The 24,608-nt window shown below is 32.0% G+C and overlaps 1 protein-coding gene across 2 annotated transcripts in view; it reads right to left on the minus strand.

Annotated features, from left to right (window-relative positions):
* Nucleotides 1–24,282, minus strand: part of LOC132749647 (protocadherin-9-like) — an 80,664-nt gene extending 56,382 nt beyond the window's left edge. The window contains exons 1-2 of one of the 2 annotated variants that reach the window (XM_060739496.1): nucleotides 23,483–24,278; nucleotides 17,343–17,409 (exon numbers count right to left, since the gene is read on the minus strand). The gene's annotated coding sequence lies outside the window, so the exon portion shown is untranslated. Of the gene's footprint in view, nucleotides 1–17,342; nucleotides 17,410–23,482 lie in introns of both variants that reach the window. The other variant, XM_060739497.1, reaches the window with a different exon arrangement.
* Between the last annotated feature and the right edge of the window lie 326 nt (nucleotides 24,283–24,608).

The raw sequence follows: 24,608 nt of genomic DNA on the forward strand, positions 1-24,608 counted from the left end.
TTGCAAACAGTTTTTCTTTTTCCATTGTTTCTGAAAGTAAAGTTCTTAAATACTTAACTTCATTAGTTGTCAAAAAAGCTACTGGCTTAGATGGTATACCCTCACGTTTTATCAGAGATGGATCCCCAGTCATTGCTAGTCCATTATCTCATATCATAAACTTATCCCTTATCCAAGGTCAAGTCCCTGATGATCTTAAATCTGCAAGAGTTGTTCCCCTCTATAAAAAGAACGACAAATTGTCTGTTGGTAATTACCGGCCTGTGTCCATTTTAAATGTTGTATCTAAAATCCTTGAAAAGGTGGTTTATGACCAGGTTGAAGCTTATTTTAAGGATAAAGATCTGCTGTATAAATTTCAATCAGGTTTCAGGAGTGGCTTCTCTACTGATACTTGTCTGATTCACCTTACAGACTTTATCAGGTATGAAAATGATAAAGGTAATGTTGTTGGTATGGTGCTGCTGGATTTGCAGAAAGCGTTTGACACAGTCGACCATTCCATTCTTTTAATGAAACTGCAAGCATCAGGTCTTAGTATTGACGTCCTAAATTGGTTCAAATCATATTTATCAGATAGACAGCAGCTTGTAGATGTCTCTGGTACTTATTCTTCCAATTCAAAATAACATGTGGTGTTCCTCAGGGCTCAATCCTTGGACCCCTTCTCTTTTTAATTTATGTAAATGATATGTCAGCTGTGGTCAAAAATAAATTGCTTTTGTATGCTGATGATTCTGGTATCCTTGTATCTGGTAAAAGTTTATCTGTTGTTGAAAAGGCATTGACAGATGATATGGAATTGGTCAGCCAATGGTTAGTGGACAATAAGTTGTCATTGCATTTGGGTAAAACCGAGTCAATTTTATTTGGGTCCAGGCAAAAAACTTAGGTCACAATCTAACCTGCATATAACTGTGATGGTACATCCATTGAATCAACTTCATCTATCAAGTATCTTGGGATTACTATAGACCAAAATCTGTCATTTTGCGCCATGGCCGAGTCTGTTCTTAAGAAGGCCAACTCTCGGTTAAAATTTCTTTACCGCAAGAAAGAGTTTCTTACTCAGCATACCAAGAAACTTCTGGTTATGTCTCTTATTCAGTGTCACTATGATTACGCATGCTCTGTTTGGTATAATAGCTTGACACAGTAATTAAAAAATAAGTTACAAACTTGTCAAAACAAAATAATGAGATTTGTACTTGACTTGGACTCTAGAGCCCACATTGACCCATCCCACTTTAAGTCCCTTAACTGGTTACCGGTCCACAAAAGAGTTGAACAGATAATGTTGTGTCATGTTTTTAAGATAAAAAATGGCCTATCTCCGGATTACATGTCTGAACACTTTATTTCACAAGATTCCATTCATATTATAGTACAAGACTTAGTCAAAAGGGTGGATATTGTCTACCTAAGGTCAAAGGCCAGGGTTCTAAATCATTTGCTTTCTCTGGTATTAAATTATGGAATGATTTACCTGTAAAGTTAACGGAGATCAACAGGTTACAAAGTTTTAAGGTTGCCGCCGATGATCAAAAGTCATCTTATGAACAGTATTTAAAATTTTTTTTTAAACATGTTTTTACATATTTCGGCTCAGGATTTTAAATTGTCTGCTATCTATCTTTTTACAATTTTAGTAATGTGTTTAAAATCCTAGCTGTAAACAGGAGATCATTAACTCAAGATTTGACTGTGATATACATTTTTATGATTTATTAGTATTTTTAAACATGATTATATATTAAGGTTTGCCTCTCTATGTCATGCCGCCAATACAAAGGACCACAATGGAAATAAGAGCTTTTTTGCCCTTTTTTGTGTTATCCTTGGTTTTGGTGAGCATGTCATAGTTTTACTCGTATGTGATATAGTATTTAATAATGCTCATTATTTTATCCTATGTTATATTGTCAACTATGTATATGCTTCCTTTGCCGAAATAAATCTATCTATCTATCTAGGTAAAAAAAATGTTTTAGCATTTAATCTTTTGATTGATAATTGCTTAAAAGATTTTTGAAAATAAAAGAACACCAAATCTTATATTTGAGACACAAATTAAGTCACTGATGTATTATAATCATCAAGGTTGTAATGTTAACCATTGATTTAATGTTATCCATTATTCATGGCTTAAGGCAATAAACCATTTTTCTTTTATTTGTCAAAACAGTATAAGAATGTATTTCTTCAGTTATTTAATGTTTTATGACATTATTTTATTGTTTTAATTTTCATCCTTCCTGGCATTTTCATTGCATGCAAGCAGGAAATTTTCACACTAGTTGTGTGACAGAAATGTAATAAATTTCAAAATTCTTGCAATAAAACATGTGTCACAAGTCAATCAAACAATCAATACTGACTTCTCCCTCATTCAGCAATCTGTCTAATTACTTCTCCCTATTCAAAAAACCTGTCTATATTTAGCAATAAAATTTAGTGTTGACAGTATAACAAGATTGAAACTGCTATAAACAATTTAGGATTTAACTAACTTACTTGGTTAGTATTTTTTAACTGCTTACTATACAAAATATTTTATTTAGAATTAAAATAAAGAAAACAATTTGGACATTGGTGTTGAATTCATTTTGATCTTTTTCTTGCGACTGTATTTTTTATTTTGGACTCTTATTAATATCTGTTGTTTAATAATGTATTAAAAGCTACATAAAATGGCAATCAATCAAATCTAAGCTAACGATGGTGAAAATTATATCTATATCTTATATAGCAAACAACTACAACAACAAATACAAATTTCTAAATTGGCGTACTTTTAGTAACTTTCATTGGAATAGAGTCATAAATTTGCATCAGCCTTGTCTATAGGAAACGGTCACAATTATCCGATGGAAATCAGTCGTTTTATATATATGTGCAGGATCATCAACATTTTTATAGCAAAAAGACATGTCGGCACCATCAACTGCATGGTACTGGACATTTTAACAGAATTTCCCTATATACCAATGAATTACTTCATCCAGTAATTGTAGATTGCTGATAGCTTATGATTAGAGAGATTTTAATGAAATTACACAGACTAAAACCGTATTTCGTAGCCATAACAACCAGATTAATAGTTCTTTTTTTATTTTTATTGTATAGGCTGGGTGTAAAGTCACACTCAGCACTATTTAAAGGTCATATGGCCACTTTACAGCCTCTGCACATTTTTTCAAGCGCCAGAATTGCATAATGGTAATTTTTTTCCTTATGAACAATGCTTTGCTTTATATAAAGGCATGTATTTCCTCCATGTACAAGGCAATTTTTGTTTTGTTAATGAGAAAGAAAATAGCCCACTCTTTTATTCAGTATATATGGCGATGTACATTTACTCACAAAATCATATAACAAGCAATAAAGTCTCTTTCATTCCCTTCTGATTTTTTATGGAAATTCTGGTGGATGTAGGATACAAGAATGGCCAATTAGTTAATACATAGATGTTCAATTACATTCAGGCTTATCTTGACTTATCTTGACCCATTTATTTCCTTTTTTAGTGTTAAAATCAGGCCAATGTGTCTCCTGGTTTATTCCAAACAATGATAAATTGTCAGATTAATAGTAGAAATAATACAATCTCCCTGTTCTTTAGGATTAGTCGTCAAGATTTGTGGATAAAGAAAAATGGATAAAGCTATGTGTCTATTCGTTTGTTTTTGTCTGTGATCAAATTGTTCACAATTAGCTCTTGTATTTCAACAATTTAACATTTAAAATACATTAAAAATTTACAAGAGCAGTTCGTAAGACTGCATGCTTGACTATTCTCAGTGCTTGACAGTAAGAAGGGGGCATAACTCTGTAAAAAGGTAACCCAAAATTATAGGCCCTCTGCCAATCATGTAGAACAAGTGTGTGAAGTTTCACCCTATTCCCTTCAGTATAGTTTTGGAGATAACAACTTGCACGCAAAAAACTTAACAAAAGTGCACTTCGACACAAATCTTGTTCCCCGGGTGTCCACAATATTATATAGAGGATATTATATGAGTGTAGTTTAATACTAAATTTATTGAACGAGTTGAATAAAATAATATTATGCGAGCCTCTGGCGAGCATAATATTGTTTTATTCAACTAGTTCAAATGCGACTGCGACACAAATCTTGATCCCCGGGTGACCACAATATTATATAGAGGATATTGAATGAGTGTAGTTTAATACTAAATTTTGTTTGTTTGTTTTGGGTTTTACATCACATCGACACAGTATAGGTCATATCGCGACGTTCCAGCATTACTGGTGGAGGAAGACCTCAGGTGCCTTTAATACTAAATTTATTGAACGAGTTGAATAAAATCATATGATGCGAGCCTCTGGCGAGCATAATATTGTTTTATTCAACTAGTTCAAATCTACACGAATATAATATTCTATTTATCACATATATAAAATAAGAACAATAAACTGTTAAATGAGTAATTTTTCAATGACGCGTCCATAGTGTAACGCTAAGATTTGGGCGCTTTATTGCTATGTTTCTATATAGCGCAAATGATGACACGTCAAAGTGTTATTACATAAGTGTAATATCGTTTTTATTAAATGCCTTTATTACACACCTGTGCCGCGGTTTATGTGATAATATTAGCTCTCCCGCTTCTTGGAATAGTCAAGCTAAAAATAAGACTGTTTAAAATTACAAAGTTGGCCAAGGCTATAACAGAATTATATCATGGTTAATGTTGAACCGTTGTTAATGTTGAAATGTTGCCATATTTGAATAATTTCTGACCCAAATAACTGGCAAGTTCTGGACATTGACACTGTTGAAGGGCAAAAATTTTGACAACATATTAAAAACATTATATTTAAGTTATATAATAATCATTAATATTTTTGATGACACTTGTAAAAAAAAGAATTGTATGTTCAGAAACAACAACATATGAGCAACAATGGTCCATAATTCACTGAAATGCCATCATATAATGATGGTGTGGACAGCTGTAATGTACATTATTTTGACAGGTCCAGCTCTCACACCTTTCATTATAATGATGTTTTTACAATCTGCAGATACTATTATATATATATGACAGTTATAATGTACATGTACCATAATAGTAGTAAGTATGTAAATAAATACAAAAACAGGTCAGTGGTCAGTTATATTTATATATATGCCAGCTTCAAATACTGTCCTAAAATGAAAAGGTGCTTGTCATTCCAAAAACAAAACTTCTGTTCAGCCTTGTTATAAATGGCCTGCAAGCAAGTATACTCTGTGAAACAGGCTTTTGTTTTGCTATATCCATTGTTTTGCTATATCACTAAAGAAACATAGAAGAAGAAGAATCATTATTTTGCAAATTAACTCTCAAAAGAGTCTTGTACAAGCATTCATGATATATACAATTACATGTATGCATAAGTAAATAACTAATTACATAGCAAGATGACGTGACTGCAAGTATTTCTATAATATTATAACATATAAAAGGTAGTCTGATGTTTACTGAATTTTGGAAGAGGAAAGGTAGGTCTATATTCAACTGCCCATTGAGCATGCAGCCTTTAGTTCAATTAAAATAATGAATTAAAACACTGAATTTACTTTATTATCTAAAGATACGACCAGAATGATATGAAATCACTGTTATATAAAGTAATGGGCTAGTTTTTTTTAAGAGGCCTGTGACGTGGAAGATTGGGAAACCAAATGTGTAGCCTTGCTTGAGGTAGCGGAGGACTTAGAGAAACCACACATCACCACCTAATAGGTTAAAATTATTTACTAAAGTCTACTAGTTTTGATCAACAATGATCTTCATTAGGACCAACCAACGATACTTACTTACTTACTAACTTACTTTTTCTTACTGTGCCACACAGTACAATACTGCCAGCATACTTAAATCTACACACATATCTCCCATAGATATGTATCTACCATTGACATATATCTACCATTTTAACGTAGATAACTCGGGATAACTGTCAAGATGACCAGTTACTTAGTACACTAACTGGACACCACAGTTAATTATATACACTGTCCTTCGACCAAATAACCAAAATAGACTTTATTTTACAATAACTCTTAATGGAGTTGCTTTAACTACCAGCATTACATTCTATTACTTCACCAAAACAGGCGGCCTTTATTAAACAGATCTTCTATCAGTTAACTTTTGTAATTGGATTTTTGACCCTGAGGCAGTGCTTGCACAAAAAAACGTTATGACCCAATAAAGAGTGATCAGATGGCCGAGATAAAAGGATTTAAACAAAACAGTCAACATTATCTGCAGAAGACATTTAACAATAATAAAAGATCTAAAGACATGGATAGGTTGTCTAGTCAAATAAATGTTCAATTAAAACAGAAAAAGGCGCAATCCCAAAAGATTGCAAAAAAACCAACAAACAGCAAAATAAGTTTTTTCGGACTCAGTTCAAGGGGTCAAGGTCCAATTTTTAAAGTTTTTATTAACTCTTCAACTGCTTATGGTAATATAACTAGAAGTAAGGAAACAATATAATGTTACAAGTCAGGCCACACATGCAACACATTTTTGTTTATATTAAAACCCCTAACACAAAGCCTGAACCCACTAATGCAACCCTGTGCCATCTGATCATGGTCTGCACTGTTCAGTCAGAACTTGTTTTGAAATTTTCTCTATTTCTATTGTTCTATTGTTCTGATTAAAAGATGGACAAGTCCATTTATAAGCTTGTCATGATGTAAGGGTTATTCATATATATTTTGATATTTATTATAATTATTTCTAAATTGGTAAAATTGCTTTATAAGTATATATATATATAAGTATGTATATATAAGTATGTATATATAAGTATGTATATATAAGTATGTATATACACACAGGCGTCCAGCACAATTTGTCTTGTCAATGATCAAATTATCATAAAATAATCTCCCATTGAACATTAAGAACAAAATTACTGTGCAGTACCCTTTTACTGTATAAAATATATATTTAAAAGTTAATAATACATTATTAATATTGTTTTTGAATACTTTTTTTAATTCTTAATATGAAAAAACGCATAAATCTGGAGGCACGTTGCTAAAAAAATAAAAAAGTTCTTTATGTTACAACATATAAGATGCAAAATGACAAATGAAGTATCAAACTATCATTAATGAGATTTTAATTTACTGTTATAAATGAGCTGCACAGAGAATTAACATCAATTAACAACAAAGTAAAGTAAATAGCCAAGCAATTATTCCTGCTTCAAATGAATAATTTTAATTGAAACTAATGCATTTTGCAATTAGGAAATCACTTAGTACAAGGACCCAAGGCTAAATCTAAATTACATACCTTATATAATAAATTCAGAGGAAAATTATATACTTCTCAAAGACCAATGCACAAATGTTTTATCAATATTCAATAACATAACTTGTTACCATTTCAAATAATTTTTCCTTATTTGAACATCAAAGAAGTCATAATGGATAAAAGACTTAATGACAAATCAGTAAATCGTTAATAAAGACTTCAATGTCAAAATAATATCAATTTTATATTAATGAAAAGGAAAATTGTTCCGAACATATTCTAAACCGAGACTTTATCTTGATTTCACATCTTAACTGATTTTCAATGTCAAATGGAAACATTTGACATCACAATTTCCTTTAATACAACACAGAGGCATTATTATTGTAACAAATCTATTAGTCTGCGTTCTATGCAATAACCTTAAAAAATATATAATTGTATAATTAAATTTGATGAAAATTATGATTACATTAGACAGGGATACAGAATGATAGAGCAAAACTAGTCGATAGAAATGATCGTAATTAGGAACGTTGTATAAAACATTCATTGAAATTATTTGCTGCGTCAACATTTTAGTAAACAACGCTGGATTAATAAATTGATTATTATGTAACAATAATAAATTATAGCAATGCATTGACTGTCTTTAATAATTACGACTGTTGTTCAATCATATTCATGTGGGCCACCTCACCCCATGGTTAGGGTATAATCAAACTTACATGAATATATAACCTAAATGACACTGTGATAATTATGTAATACATAGCAATCATTTTCAGGGGTGGGGGTGGGGCAGAAAATAGGTCTGAATGAACAATTTCAATGAAGCTTCATGATTATGCAAAGTGATAAGGGGAGTTAACTGCTGCAATAGACAGAGGATTTACACAACTGTAGAAATTTCCTGTAAACTCCCTAAATTTTGTGTTTTAGTATTTCCAAAAAGTTGATAATTTTATAATTATATATCAAAAAAATTTTTTTTTTTCTTTTCTGATTAACTATATTTGTATAGGTACTGTAGTTGTTGAGCAATTTGAAACAACAACATTGCCTTCCCACCTTGTGCACCTTTAAGAGGAACTAGACTTAGTGATTCCTGCTGGAATATGAAACAAGAATGGTAAACGTTTTAAAAAGCTACAGGCAGTAGTTCCTTTTGGGCTGTTTAAACTGTTGAATTTTTCTTAGTAGCTTAGTCTGTCAACTCTCTAGCTAAACCTTCTTCTGAATCAGCAAACGACATAAAGAAATTTAATATATTTGTTTATTTTTAATTTCGGCCCTCTTTATTACAGTCAGCATACATGTTTTTTTCTCATTCTTACAATTTTTATCAATTCTTCTCCAAAAGAAAAACGCCATTCAAGTCATTTTTAATATAAATTTTTAATAATCTCTATTCACAATTAATTTTTCTTTTCAACAAATAATGACACACAAAGCATCAATTAATATGTCAAAGTTAAGAAATAACTATGAAATTACTATTCATTGAATCGGTGAATGGTGAAACCTTGACTTTAAACTATTATTACTATTTACTTTATAATTTTGTAAACTGATATATTCAATGTATAAGAATGGTGTACAACATTAGAATTAAAGCATGGCTTGATTAATTATTTAATTGTTACCAATTAAACTCCCTGTGAAACACCCTGTGAAGAATATAATCTATTTTATTTCTCAAAATTACTGCTTAAATAGAAAATGTTTCTGTTAAAAAAAAACATGGTTGACTGGGATAAATAAATTGCTACTCGGGTACGGCCATTATGGTAAAACCTTATAATCAGCACAGGAGTCTAATAGAACTAGTCTTGGAAAAACAGGGATAAACAGGCCATCCTTTAATCAAAGGGCTGCAAGCTCTGTAGTATTTTCTGATCTTTTCAATCTAAATCGTACTGTATATCTGTATGTTTTTTCCTGTTTAAGTTTACTTTTATGTACTATAATTCATCTTGCAAGGCACCAGAGTTTGATACATACGGAATTTTGCATAACTAGAGTTGCATCAAAAAATCATTTATGTTCATTTTTTATAATAGCCACACTTTATCATTGCATATCATGGCTACTTCCTTAACAAAGACACTTAAAAAAGAATTTTTAAAAAAAGTTGCCTCGACTTGGATTTGAACTCCAGACCTCTCACACACTAAACGAGCATGTTAGCCCTGCACCACGGAGAAGTTATACAAACAATGCCTGAATAAAATCAAGTCTTTCTAAATTTAGAACTTCCATTGCATTTCGGGTTTGTAATCCTTATTAAGTTCGAGGTATTTTGTTCAGGATAAACCTGTTGTTTAAAATTGAAGTAAATAATTAAGCGAAAATCTTCTCGCCCAAACAGTCCGACATGTAGAATCTATATATTCCACTACTCGGCAGTCAGATTTATTTGTGTAGTATTCGGTAATCAACATCGCTAAAAATAGCATTTTCATTGATTAAAATCATATTCATCCGCGTAATTTGTAAGTGCATTTATTGACAATTCTATACACCAACGCTACTTTTAAACTTTGAATGCGTTGTAATTTGTTGGATACTTGTAACAAAATAAAAATATTTCTTTCTTTTAAATCGCTAGTTTTAAGCTGTTTTGAGAACTACTTGTTAGGTTGAGATTGAATGTTAGCTTTGTATTTACTAATCTTCGATCAGAAAATACAAAAAAGAAACATCTTTCATATATTAGACTCTTTGCTTTGTTTAAGCATCTTGTTTTTTACATTCTCACTGGAAAGCAATTGTACAGAGAACAATAATTTCAATGGCCTGCTAGAAAGCATCCCAATGTGCAATAATTATAAGCCCGATCAGTAAAATGTACAACATGAGCATAAAACCAGCAGACCATTTACAGAAAAAAAATGGTCGTAAGATCCAAAATTCTCACACACAGTGACATATCGTACAATTAAACCTTGACACTCACATATTTACTATTGTTTTATACTTAATCAATTCAAGAGTTAATCGCAAAACTGTTGTATCTCAGTGAACTTGAACAACAAAATAGGACAGTTTTTCTGATGCACGCACAATAATTCCGAAGAAATAAAGTATGACTGATGTGAACAGCTCCGACTCTCTTATAACGTTCTATGACCACTTGAGAATCTCGTGCAATGCCAACAAAGCAACGCAGAGGCTGAAGTGCTCTCAGCTGCTCGGAACATTTTTTTGCCCGTAAAGTGTTTCCAAATGAGAAACTTTCCTTTCAAGACATAATAACTGTATTTCAACCCTCAGAAAATATTGAAGTGCAAAATACCAGTTAGTTTCTCACAAATACCTACTTAACTCTCTAAGACTTTAATTACGTCCTACAAAAGACAGATAAAATAGTAAAAACAAAATTAATTCCAGGTTTCTTAATTACTCTTTCACAATAAGTGCATAAGTGTAATGTATTATGTACTGTAGCACTATTGTGTATGGAATGTAAATGAACTTTAGTCATGTTCAACTTAAGTATCACATGAAATTGGAATATATATTTTTTCTTTCGGTCTCGGCTCCTTGAAAACAAAAGCGACTGTTCCATCTATACTGCAATGGAACTAATACATACAACAAAAACAAAGAATTAAATTCATTGATTGATGGATTGCTTACTCCAAGATCAGAAAACTTGCTCACAAAAACATCAGTAAAGTAGTAACGATTGAATCAATGGAAGTGCGAGACAAAATCGGTTATTGGCACAATCAACCTGTCACATATTTGCTTCTCAAGGTATCTGTTTGCCAATAACCAATTCCAAAACGACTTGCGATTCAACGTATTGTTTACTGTAATTATTAAAATTAAAAGGTATATGTTGTTAAACAATTGATAAAAATTATAAATAATTGAATTTCATAAACAAATATTGTCAATCTTTTCAATACAACTATCAAAAAATATGATTTCAAAATGTTGGTTTGTAGTATTACACAAGTTATATAACATAATATAGCCAGCCAATAAAATTGAAATGAACATACATTGTTATTATCATAATTTATAAATAGCACTATTTTTCAAGACCATTGGATTTGCATGGTTATTGACAAGGCACAAAAGTTGTTGATATTTATAGTAGGCATCTAATGATGATTTACCTGAATACTGATCTGGCTAAAATGGCAATAAGAAAATATATAAATATTTTGGTTATCGGAATCTTGGTAACAATAAGAAAATACAAAAATATTCTGGTTATCCTCACCATTCACAATTTTGTTGATTCGGATTTTAGTTAATGATGACTTACAAAATAATGATCTGGTTAGAGTAATAAGAAAGTACAAAAATAAATTCTGGCTATCCCAGGGTACCCTTGTTATAAGGTTCACAATTTTGTTGCATCTATAGGAGTTAATGGTGATTTACTGATAACTGATCATTCTGTAGTAATTATCCCCTGAGTAATTACTAAACTGATGTAAAATGACAATATAATTATCCCTATACCTTAGTAAATGAGGGGCAATTTTTTGGGGAATCAAGACCAACAATTATTCTTCCATATTCTAGGTAACAATGTTTGTCTATATTTTACAATTAGGGGACATTATAACAGAGTTATAGAAGGTCCTAACAGTGTGTGTGGTGGCAGGGTAATTATAGTTCTTTTTACTCCAGGCTAAATAACTAACCATTCACATGTCCCTGTCACTTGCACAGTGTGCAGATGACAGTTCAGTTATTAAAACAAATATTGCAGGATGAAAATACACATTCTGTGATGTTACAGAAGTTTCAATGAAATTGGTATATCTATTTCTGCCCCTGCAGTGCTTAAAACTAATTCACAGAAACATTTAATTAAACTAATCCAGCTGGAAATAAATATGTCCTGTCATTTAGGGATAGTGGGTGGGTGGGGGTTAGCATGTTTGTGTGTGGGGGGGATTATCACTATAATCGCAGAGCTACATGACAATGGAGATGTAACCTTAAGGTGACAACAGACACTTTCCGTGGTACTCACATAAATGTCATTTAAACCAACTTATTTTAGTAATAAAATTGTTATTTATTTAATCTTTGTGCATTAATGTCGTTGATCATCATAAAAAAATAACATATTTGAAAATAATGCCTTTGTAAATGATTGAATTTTTAATAAAAATCCTAAAATTTTAAATCGTCATATCAAAGTTATTTTTTATTTTTTTGTCATCAAAACTTTTGGAAATAACATACTTATAATATCTGGGAACCTTGTCTCAAATTTTTTCTATCTTTCTCAAAAAAATATTACGTAACGTCAAACATTTTATGCGACTTTTTTCACCATACATATTACGTAATTAAAGATAATTAAGTCGCTGATTGAGCAAACAAAATCCCTGACACGGTTCCCTCCGTAAATGAATTCCCTTTCATGTGCTTTAAACCGCATGTTAATTGCTTGATTATTAAAAAGTTATGCCGATTCCAAAGTTAGTCCGACCCGCATCAAACGAAGTGTCATAAATCGGCTGTTCTCTCTCGGACCCCTACGTTTCACGCTAAATAATTGCATAATACACAAATATCGCACCAGAGAGGGTCACAAGTTGCGGTAACATACTCTAACAACATTTTTATGACCCAGTGACATCTGACCATTAAAAAGTTGCTGATAAATATCAATTTATAACAGAAATATCTTCAAATCTTAATGTGATTTACCTTCCGTCTGATATCGGTCGCAACATGTCAACGTGAACTTTCGGTAAAATTTGAGCACTCGTGGGGGGGGGGGAAATGGAACGTAGCGGGGTATTTAATTGTTTCACTTTGAAGTTTATTATTATTATTATTATCATCGCATTATTATTATATTACACCAGTGTCACTCTGTCTGTGTATTCGTGTATGAAATTCCGTTAAAATATAAATTAAAATAACAAAAACTGAGCTTCTGACGGTCTTTTAAAGTCCACGTAGAACGGATATTATATATTTTTTCCTCCAAATTGATATAAATGCTTAACATATTTTAATAGAAATAAAAGGTATCACTCGATCATTATGATCTGACCTTCTTGACTTCTATGATCATGAAAATCAATCTATGCACGGCATAGAGATCCAGTTTCTACTGGGATACTACAATAAATTCCATAATTTGTTCCAGGTTTTATTAGTACTGTGTTCGATTTACTGGGCGAACAATTTATTCAAAGCATTCACTGATTAATATACTCGTATTTTATTATCTTTTTTATTGATTCATAGAGAAATAATCATCCTTAGACAACCTAAAATGGTTTAGAAATTTTGTCAGGGGACACCTTAAATTACCACAAGTCATATAGGCGTTCACATAAAAATGTTGTCTGTTTTGTTGTTGTTTTACTTGACATTGTTTAGAAAACGAGGTTGAATGTAAAGCAAGCCCTTGAAAATCCGTACAAAAAGTCCATAAACTCAATGTAATATCTATCAGATTAACGGGACAGACAAATTATTTTCACACATTATATGGATATTTAGCATCAACCACGTGGTCGTGCGATTTGCCGCTATATATTTATGTTTCATACATTATGTTACGTACATTGGCCGACAATTTCTTATTTTTATAAAAAAAAGGCTAAATAAAAGGTAGACGATATTTCAATAAAAGATGTACGGTATTTGTACGATACATGAATTACGGGTAGTATGGACCAGTATGGACCGGTAATTCACGCATATATGGAACTACCGATTTCCCTCATTGATGCCTCAACAGGGGGCGGAGCGTTATCGATAATTGACAGGTTACGCGAATAGCAGATAAAAATGGTACAGGTACCGTTTTAAAACGTTTAAAAACACATTTTTTGGACTAACTACTTCCAAAATTAAATCACGAATGTGTTCAGAAAAGGTTGATAAATCTATTAAGCAAAAAATCTCATTTTAGGTATTTTCAGTGATAATTGACTCCGTTGTCACCTTAAGGAAGAAACATTCTCTTATTGGGGTTCACCAAGAAATGTAAAACAATTCTGGAAACTGATGGATCAAAATTCTTATTTTATTACTGACCACCAGAGACTTTACTAGCTCCAGAATGGTTACCACAATAATTCAAAATGTAACACTAGACTGGTATAAATTAATACAAAGTGTCATATAATTATCAGTTAACCAGTCCAGTAGACCTATAAACAATATAAGTGATGCAAACCAATCTAAAACAATGCCAGTAACAATTATTATCCAATTAGTGCAGCTAATTAGTGAACCTGGGCAGTCTACCCCGCATTGTTTAATGGTTAATTGTTTCAGTGTAGGTAATTATTGTACAGAAATAATGGAATACAGTGCTAATGAATTGTGACTTACAATAAAACACATTTCTAATCTTGTATCATAATGAGAGTATCCAAGCATAAGAACTGAGATTACTTTCTGAAACTTTCAAAATCAACAAAACCCCCTTTTTCTTCTTTAAATAGCTTGAAAACAAAATTAATTGTATCATTACTTTTTTATTCACAGTGTACATGTTGAAATACAGATAGTTTGTAAATAATTCCACCTCTTATGTAAGTAAGTGTTGAAATAGAGGAACAAAGATCAGCAAGGCAAGGCGCCCTGACATAACTGAGCCACAAAGGATCACATGCAAGCCACATAGGATCACATACAAGCAACATAGAATCATAGGCAAGCCACATAGGATCACATTCAAGCAATATAGAATCATAGGCAAGCCACATAGGATCACATACAAGCAACATAGAATCATAGGCAAGCCACATAGGATCACATGCACTGTACATATGATTATTAAAGGCAAGCTACATATGATCACTAGCAAGGTACTGACACCAGAGCACAGAACAAAAATTGGAAGTCAAGACAAGGGCACAGACAAGAGAGGAGGGGCATACCTCGTAAATGTTGAACACTTCTGTCTAAATAATTCTAGAGATCTGGTTTGGGAAAATACCTATCCACCAAAAGGACTGGCTTGCAATTCTTTAATTTACTAAACATATAAATTTGCTTCAGCTTAAGAAAAGCAATAAAGAAATGTCTACCTCTATCATAGAGCCAGGATGAGACCAAATATACACTAAAATAAAGACAGTTACAATTATAAAGTGAATTTATGAGTTAACCAAGAGGAAATGATTACAGGGGCAAAGAAATGAGTATGTCCAGTGTCCTGGTAGAATTCCAGTCATAATCACCATCTAGAGGAAATAATGGAAGTCGTTAAGTTCTGTTGACCGGTGATTACAGCCATTTCTAAAAGTTATTCCTGTCACAAACATTTTAAATGCCTGACAATAAAAAGAGCAATCTACTCTGGAATAACTACATGGGTTATATGAAATGATATGGACTGTCAGAATAATAAACATCTGTTGTCAGTCCCAGGAACATGCCCTATGTTTTATAATCTTATCATTACTAGAAATGAAATAGTTCATGAGGCATAATATGTTGCTGTTTAAGGCATGAAATGATTTCATTATAATTATTATATATCACATAAGAAATAAAACGATTTTTCATATTACTATGTTATAAGCCAGACATTTTCAGTCAATGCCAAAGTTGGCCTATACTTAATCTTGTTTTGGGATTATTGGTTCCAATACTTTTATATACAGTTGAAAATTGACTTTACTCCTCTGAAGGTCTGATAATGATTAGCTGTCATAAATAAAGTATGTAATTTTTATCTTGATTTGCTAAGTACTTTTAAAGGGGCCATCTCTCCCCCTTTTCCAGAATTTTTAAAAGGCAGAATCAGCTGTACAAAGGAAAGCCCTTTTAAAAGCTTAAACATCATTATGCTAGATCACAATAGTGGATATTCTAGAGGAATATTCTAAATCTAAACAAATATCAACAGGTCTTCAAAAAACAATATGAAAGTACAAAACTGAAGAAAATTTATAAAGACAATCATGTTAAAGCAAAAACTTGTGTATTTATCTTTTATATCTTTGACAAAATCAGCAATAAGATTAATTTCCAAAGGAGTTAATGGAAAGTAAAGTATGTTATCTTTCTGAAGACAGAACATGTGCCCTCCAATTAAGATCCAATTAGGAGAGATAGATATATATATATGTGTCCATCGCCCTATCCAGAAACAATCTGAAATCCAATGATAAACTTACGCTGTGAAAAAACTTACTTTACTGGTTTGATAACTCATTCAAACCCTGACCAGACAGCCCATGTTAACAAAGTTCTAAACTACACAATGGTGATTTCTGATTGCATAATATTTACGGAATTTTACCAAAATCAAAGTAAATATGATTGAAAATATCAGCAAGTGTGACATTCTATGAACGCAGAACCATAAAGGACCATCGGAAAAGCAACCACATTTAGGGCAACACACAATCACAGTTGGGCACCAAGCAGGCCAACAAAAAGAAGAAGGGCACATAAGCACAGTAAAGACAGTGCAAATGAATTATAGCTAATTATAGCAAAATATAAGAAATAATCAAATTTATCAGTTCCTGTTGGGAAAAAGTCCAGCAATTTATTTCATTAACCACAAGCAAAAATATGAGAAGGAAGGGCAAGTCATTTAAGGTACACATCCTGTAATAAAAATAGGCAGCATAGAACCTTGGTCAAGGAGCATTGCAAGGCAAGTATTAATGGTGATAAGTAAGTTTGTATGCCACTAGACTTGAGCCAGGCCTTTATAAAATAGTCACACTTCTTGTCTTCTGACCAGAACCTTTATGCTACAATGTCATATCTTATTTCATTTATCATAAATCAATAGTACAAATCAGTTCATAATACAAATCTACTAATAAAATCAGTGGGAACAGTTGTTCATGAAACAATTTTTACTTTTTTATACCACTTGACATATAATATGAATTTACAACCACTCTTCTCTAAATCTTAAATAACAAAACAATAATCCCCTTGCTATTAAAGTTTCAAACAACACAAATGTGATTATATCTTTCTTCAAGAAAACTTACATTTTATCTCAAGTGACTATAAAACACAACTTGATACCAATAAACTATCAAATTGTGGTACAGAAATTCAGCTGGGAAAACCTACCTTTGCCTCTTGTTGTCTCTAAAATCCAGGAATAAAATTCTCCCTATCTCCTAGCTTGTCATGCAATCTGAAAGTAAAAACAATACACAAATCAAGATCAATTCTAAATTAACTTCCAAGATAAAATAATCATAAAATAATGAGCAATACCCAATCACTTTGATTGTTTTTTTACAGGGATATTTTTTTAATCAATAAAACTTCTGCTTTTTACAGTTCATAAACTTTAAAGGTCCATAGAATTCAATTATATAATGTGAGTTGGTATGGTGCCGTCATACCTTTGTGGCATGGTGCTGTCACACCTTTGTAGCATTGAAAATTGAAAATGTTGCTTGTTTGGTGTGATTGAGCTTGTTGGAATGTGCAAGTTACCATCCACACCCCCTAGCACTGGCTTAAGTACAATTGAAAACCATATATATTGAACTTCGTCACAACTGCCGTAAGTAATAGCCAAGTCAAGACATTTTTCACTGACAGGGTGATTTTAGTCCCCCTTCATTCTCCAAGGGTTGGGATGACGTACAGTAAAAACCCTCAATTAAGACCAACATTGGGACTGGACCAAAGTGGTCTTAATTGTCGGGTGGTCTTAATTGTGGATATTTTTATCATTGCTTAAATACTTTATGACCCTAGTCTCACTCGAGGAGTGCAATTTTGTATGAACAAAACAAATGTCTTAAACCTACCAAATAAATATAGCTTATGTTATAATAATTAATCAGCTATAGCAGAACATTTTTTCTGAAGAAATTTAATTATTATCAATTCTCATTAGGATTTTCATTATATTTTATTATATAGATATAGATATATATAGAATAATTCGGTTAGGAGTGAAGTCCTGAAAGCAGACTGGAAACATCAGTAACTCTAAAATTTATAATAACAAATATGTGATCTTCAGGTAGGAGTTTACTTTAAAATCAGTGGTCTCAATAGTGAGTTAAACTAAAGAATAAATCAAAGAATTGGTGATCTTAAAAGTGGATAACCGTGGTGGTCTTAACTGCCACATATAACTATTGACATAAAATTCTGTTCTTTTAAAAAATGGTCTTAATAGTGGAGTGGTCTTAAATCTGAGTTGGTCTTAAGTAGGGATTCTACTGTAGTTACAATTGAACATTTGCATTAAAAGCCCTGTCACACTAGACTGCGCTTTCACTGCCTTTGCAAAGCGTTGTTAAATTTAACAAAGCACCTTGAGGTAAAAATAAAAAATGTGATATTTTTGATGACATGGAGACTTCAAGGCTTCCTCACAGTGATCATGGCAATGCTACGGAGCTTCCATGGTGTTTTAATTGGCGATTGTTTGCATTTGGACTGCTCTTCTATTGAGTTCTTTGACGGTGTTTGTTTTGAGCATGCTCAAAATGTGCGCCATTGTTTGGCGTTCTATGCGATGCCACAACGATGGTAATTGGAGATGATGCGGCAATGTTTGCAATCTTACTCGCGCTCACCACGGCATTCTGAATTTATTTTCTTTGCACGCCGTGAGAACGCCGCCCTAGTATGACAGTGGTTTTACATCATGTCAAAGCAAATGTCCCAAAAACAAAAATCATTTTTTATAGTAATGATTTTTCCACTGAAATTTTCAACACTGGAATCTATGTCTGTTATTAGTGCATGAAAGTATAAATCTTTCTTCATGTGACTCAATCTGTGCCAGAAACTAAAACCTTTCTCTTGTATTCTATATTATGGTAGTTTTAGTACTGCAATGAAAATCCCATCTTTCTCGGATTATGGGGTTTCCTGTGAAATGAACAATCATAAAATAGTTTACAGCATTCCTGATTACATGCCACTGTCTACAAATTTTATGTACTATACCAGAATGACATGGATCTGTTGAATGAATTGAATGAAAATTTTCAATCCTTTTGAAAAATAAAGCATCTGTATTTCCTGCATATGTATCATGATGAAATGTAGTTGGTGTTTTTTGGTCTGTTGTAAGAAGTATGTCTGTTAAAAAGTTTTTATTGGTCTGTTAAAAAGTGTATATGGGTCGGTTAAAAAGTGTATTAGTGTACATGTATATTGGACTGTTAAGAAGTGTATATTAGACTGTTAAGAACTTTAGAAGTGTATATTGGACTGTTAAATAAGAAGTGTATATTGGACTGTTAAGAAGTGTATATTGGACTGTTAAGAAGTGTATATTGGACTGTTAAGAAGGGTATATCTTTCTGTTATGTAGTGTATATTGGTTTGTTAAGAAGTGTATATTGGTCTGTTAAGAAGTGTATATTGGACTGTTAAGAAAGGTATATCTATCTGTTATGTAGTGTATATTGGTTTGTTAAGAAGTAAACATTGGTCTGTTAAGAAGGAAATATTGGACTGTAATGAAGTGTATATTGGTCTGTTCATAAATTATATAGGTTTGTTAAGAAGTATATTAGTATGTTAAAAAGTGTTTAATTGGTCTGTTAAAAAATGTTTATGTTTAGAAATGTATATATATTGTTTCCATATTATACACAATGACAAATACAGTGGTGGCATGGCCATTGTTAACATATGTCAGAACAGTCATCTAATGATTGCTGGCCGAGCAGGTTCAAACCCCCTTTGGGACCAAGTCATTGTTACCTTGAGCAAGATACATCACACTAATTGCTCAGTACTGGTTGGTTCCAGAGAGGGGTTCAAGAAATTGTGTAGCTTTTTACAAAATCAAAGTAACATAAATTCTGTATAAACTAATTAACCAGTACTGGTATCATATGAAGAAACATTGTCATGACCCAAGTAGGGCTATCTTAAGTCTTATAGCTTCCTACAAAATCAAACTAACATAAATTATTTAGAAACTAAATATAACAGATCATAAGTGAAGGCACCGACTATAATTAAAACCCGTGGTGAAGGACAACATGGAACAGTGACTTTAGCTGTAGTCTCTGCAGTCCATTTAACACATATCCCAAACAGAGATGGTAATTTTAGTTTCTCGATATTGAAAATCAATCACAGCTGATCTATAGACTGCATCTCTTTTGAAAACAAACAAACGTAACATGTTCATGTTGTGTGTGGCTGGAAACAAAATTAATGTTTTACTTTTTTCAGTCTGGTAATTTTATTTGTGATTTATCAAAAAAAGAAACAAAAAAAGTACTGTAAAATGTTTCAAACTAATACCTTACCCACATTTCACAGGAATTGTTTTTTCATGAATATATACTCTCAGAATGCAAAAGAAAACTGCTCGAGAATTTGAAATATTATCCGAAATGTAAATAAATAATTTCATCTGCGATCTTTCAAATTATTTTCACATTTTTACTACTCTGAATGTTAAGGATGGTAATTGGGGAAGTCTGAGTGTGATATTTTTAGTCTATGGATTTTCCTTGCCTTGGATTTGGAATACGAAAATAGAGCCCTAATCACACTGTACTGAGAATTCAAAATTCTTAATATGACTCTGTAAGTCAATAAATATTCAAATTTAGTGCTGGCAAGGGTTTTTAAGTACTGTCCAAACCTAAGTAGAACGTAGCTTCTTTTTTTGTAAATATTAGACAACATATGAGCCTCGTCATGACAAAACCAACATAGTGCGTTTGCAACCAGCATGGATCCAGACCAGCCTGGGCATCCACGCAGTCTGATCAGGATCCATGCTGTTCGTTATCAGTTTCTCTACTTGTAATAGAGTTGGTAAGCAAACAGCATGGATCCTGATCAAACTGCACGGATGCGCAGGCTGGTCTGGATCCATGCTGGTCGCAAATGCACTATGTTGGTTTTGTCGTGACGCGGCTCATATGTTTTGAATGAGCAATTGATCAGCTTGTCAGAGTTGTCTCAGATATAAATTTAAAAAATATGCTTAAAATTTTTGTAACCCTCCATCTCAAGCAAAAGAAAAAAAACTATGCAGAATATTAATACAATTATGAAGAATGTATAATTTGGAATGAATAAATATCTAAATTGACCCTAAATAGTTAAGTTATTCTATGCTTTTAAAAAAGGTTATCATATTTTATAGCATGATTAAACAGTTGATAAGATGTTGAGGGGTTAGTGCAACTCTTTAATGCTAAAGAGTAAATGTTGAATAGTGTTTAAGCCGGTGTTAGGGGGAATGGACGGTTACTTGCATTTCCAGTACCATCCATGAACAGGCTCAATGCAACATTTTTCAATTTTGTAGTTTTGTAGGGATTCTATTTCTCTTGCTATTGAATAATATAATATGGTACATTCTGATGTTGTTCAGGCTTAATGACGGTCTATTTGTCTAAGTACTGAAGAGTAAGAATGCCTAATATTCATGTCATGGTTCTATAAAATATGCATGTAAATTTTATATAACAAATGTTTTAGTGGATGAATATAATTGCTATTTAATTAATTCAAATGTTGAACATATCATGTCTTATATATCTTATTTATATAGCAAAACACCCATAATTTTTTTTTTCAATGTGCCAAAGCTAGATTCTGGGTCAGAATCTCACTTGAAGAGGCGAGATTAATAATAATTTGCTCCAGACACATTGCACAGTACAATAAGTTGGACTAGTATATTAATATCTGTTTTTTTAAATTGAAACATACTGATGTTCAAACATTTTATATTAATTTTGTTAAATAATCTGACCAGTCATAAGTTATTTCACAACAGTTTTATAATTAAGCTAACAAAAAAAACAAGAGAAAAAAAAAGAGTTTAACGATAGGGGGAGGGGGTAGGATATGATGAGGTGAGGGGGCCTTTTGATATTGATTTAAATGTTCACAAAGTATAATAATAAAATTTTTATAAAGTTGGAAATTAATATTTATCTTGATTTTTTTTAAGGTTAGAGAATCTGTCCATGTTTTCTTTTCATTACAAATTTGACATCTGTATTTTCCATCTTATTCTTCTAACAAAGAGACAAGACACACGGACACACGTTTCCTTTCATACAATTATATTTTGTTTTTGTTTTGCTGGGTCATACTGACTCAGTACTGGTCTTACCTTGTTGATGAAGACAGCAGGTGCCCCTTGATACTTCACTGAAGGCCAATAAATTAAGACACTCGGGTAAAACTACCTTCATTTTACTTCTTATAAAACTAGTAAAACTAATTGTTCTATGCAACCAACAAGATATTGTGCTATTTTGTGTCTGGGGCAATATCTCGCCTCTAGAAGTGAGATTCTGACCCAGACCGAAAATATCTCAGAATCTATAAGCTTTGGCACGTCAATATTATTTTGATTACTTATAAAACCAGTCATACTAATTGTACAAGTGGAGTGTTGTGTTATTTTATATATGTGTAAGAGACTGACCTAGAACAAAGGTATCTCACAATCTAACATTAGATATCAAAATATTTTTACTATTATAACATTGAACTTGTATAATGAATTTGTCATACTTTAGGATTGGAATAATTAACAGTTGTCTTTTTTTTAAAGGTTTTATACACACAGCTTTACACGATATTCAGCCTAGACTTGTTGTACAAGGCCCAGCCCCTAGCCCCCACAATGGTTGCGCCTCCAGGAAATTTTGTTGTCTGTTAATAAAGAACGAATGTCCGGCCCTGGGTGATGCCCCACATCGGTTTGATATATTGTTTTGTAAATTGGTTAGTCCCTCGAAGTCCGAAATTTGAGACTAAGGCCCAAGCCAATAAACTTAACTGGCGAGGTAATAATAAGTCTAGCTCATTTTATAATTGTCATAGAGAGAGTCCAAGAGTTTAAGGACAGGTGCAACTTCATGCCTATAATTCCCTTCCCCATGCGTTGGGCATTTTGAATAAAATTACAATTTTTTGTTTTTTGGTAATTATAAATTTTTTTTTGATAGTTTTAGGCTATAAGATCACAATTTGCTATGTCAAAAAACATCTTCTACAATTTATTTTACCAATTTACAAGGTTATAAATTGAATAACAATTCAAATAGATATGTCAATTACAGTCTAACAAAATCTGAGTTAGAATAATTGATTACCAATTAAAATTGTAACTTAATTGTGTTCTTTTAAAACAGTGTAATGCGTCAAGGTAATTTAGTAATAAATATTTAAAACAATTCAATTAAACTTAGTACTCTGTCACAACGCTGATAAATTAATAATGCATTAAATACACTTACCCCATGCAAGATTGAAATATTCTATGTGATAAAAATCCAATCAAAAGTTATCCAAAACTCCAGTGAATTACTTCTAATCTGAGAATGCTATCAAATAATACTAAAACGATTATTCTATGAAACTGTTTCCATGGAATATTCTTATGTAAGCAATGATTTTTATGGCAGAAAATATTATCATATAAAAAACCTGTTGACATATAACTGTTAATCCTTTTAAAAAAACATCACATTATCACGCTGCAGTAAATGACCGTTTAAATTTTTATTTAATTTTTAACAGTCACATATAGGTGTAAAAAGTTTCTAGAATTTTATTATACTTTAGATGCACAGTCTAACTCAAACTCGGGATTGAAAACAATGTTCTTTTCTGTATCGCAGCGTGGATTTCCAATCATAGTATTGGAGAAAAAAATCCTTCGGCACTTAAACCTACGACTTAGTGTCAAATGCAGACCTAGAACTTCAATCTTGCACTTAAATCCACACTTTACAGGCAGTTTATAACTTCAAGGAAAAAAAAAACAAAATCCGGTTTTCTATTCCGAAACTAGAAACTTGAGACCGTCAGAATACAAAACACACAACAACGATTTTGTCGATTTTGTCACTCTGATAGCAGTAAGTGCGGAAAATACACGATTAATTCAGACAATTACTGTCCATTTGAAAACAGAGGAGAAACATTTCACTACTTGATGATGCAGTTGAATGCACTAACCAATTCAATGACAGCTTAGCCGTAGCAATGGACCACTAACAATACAGGTAGTTGTAGATAGAGTCAGTCACGTTTATACCTGTATCAATTAACTCACTGATGATATACTCCAGTCTCTTTATGGTTTATCTCAGTGGTCTCAGTGTATCAAAAGAGATTCAAAATAATGAACATGCAATATGTAATCAAATATCAAAGCACTTAATTTTTTTTTACTAAAATTTGAGAACTTAACAATTTATCATCATACTTTGTTTGTTAACCAGTGCTCGAAAGTGAATCAAAATAATGAACATGCAATAATTTTAATGGAATACAAGTATCTAAGAAGTATCTAAGGACTTTAAAAAACAACTGGAAAGCTAAACAATTTACTACATTATTTTTTTATCAGTGGCAATT

The sequence above is a fragment of the Ruditapes philippinarum genome, unplaced genomic scaffold, assembly GCF_026571515.1.
Source record: "Ruditapes philippinarum isolate M1 unplaced genomic scaffold, ASM2657151v2 ctg2115_1_1_1_1, whole genome shotgun sequence".
Classification (NCBI taxonomy): Eukaryota; Metazoa; Mollusca; class Bivalvia; order Venerida; family Veneridae; genus Ruditapes; species Ruditapes philippinarum.